This window comes from Trachymyrmex cornetzi, unplaced genomic scaffold (genome assembly GCF_001594075.2).
Source record: "Trachymyrmex cornetzi isolate Tcor2-1 unplaced genomic scaffold, Tcor1.1 scaffold555, whole genome shotgun sequence".
NCBI lineage: Eukaryota > Metazoa > Arthropoda > Insecta > Hymenoptera > Formicidae > Trachymyrmex > Trachymyrmex cornetzi.
This window is the reverse complement of record NW_017299867.1, coordinates 136524-137166: the sequence shown is the minus strand read 5'-3', so window position 1 is coordinate 137166 and position 643 is coordinate 136524.

Genomic DNA, 643 nt, shown 5'->3' with positions numbered 1-643 from the left:
CGAAGAAGCCGTGCGAGACATTCGCGATAACGTGCGCCGAGCGTTAGACCGACAATATTCTGACGATAGCTTAGCCGAGTCGGAAATACCTAACATAACAATAGATCGAGTATTTCCCTTCACGGACCTCGACGAAAGCTTGTTGCTAAATAGCGACGAGGCAATAGAGTCATACGACACCGCGCGCATTCATTAGTTTCGTACGAAGAAAATTTATTTGAAACGGCAGACCTCGACAATACGACACAAGACGCAATGACGACCAGATCACCAACGATACCAAATCAAGAGAATGACGGTATCCAAATAAGAAGTGCAGAAGTAAATCGAGAGACTCAACAACTCCGAGAAGAAATCAGGGAACCTCGTGAACCACCCCCGCGACTAACGCAGGAAGAAGCGATGGACAGATTAATAAACGCGGTCACTGGACTGCAAGACCGAATGAGCAGGATGGAAGCCGCTCATTACGATCGCGAAAATTTTCAATTTCTAAGACCGGACGCTCGCATAGCACGGACTTATGTACACCACGGGCATCCAGATATGATGTACGGACGCACATTAAACGATGTTCGAATCAGTCGCGGGCCCGTGAATACGTACATGAAATTAAAAGAAGCTCGCGACATGATTCCCGAAG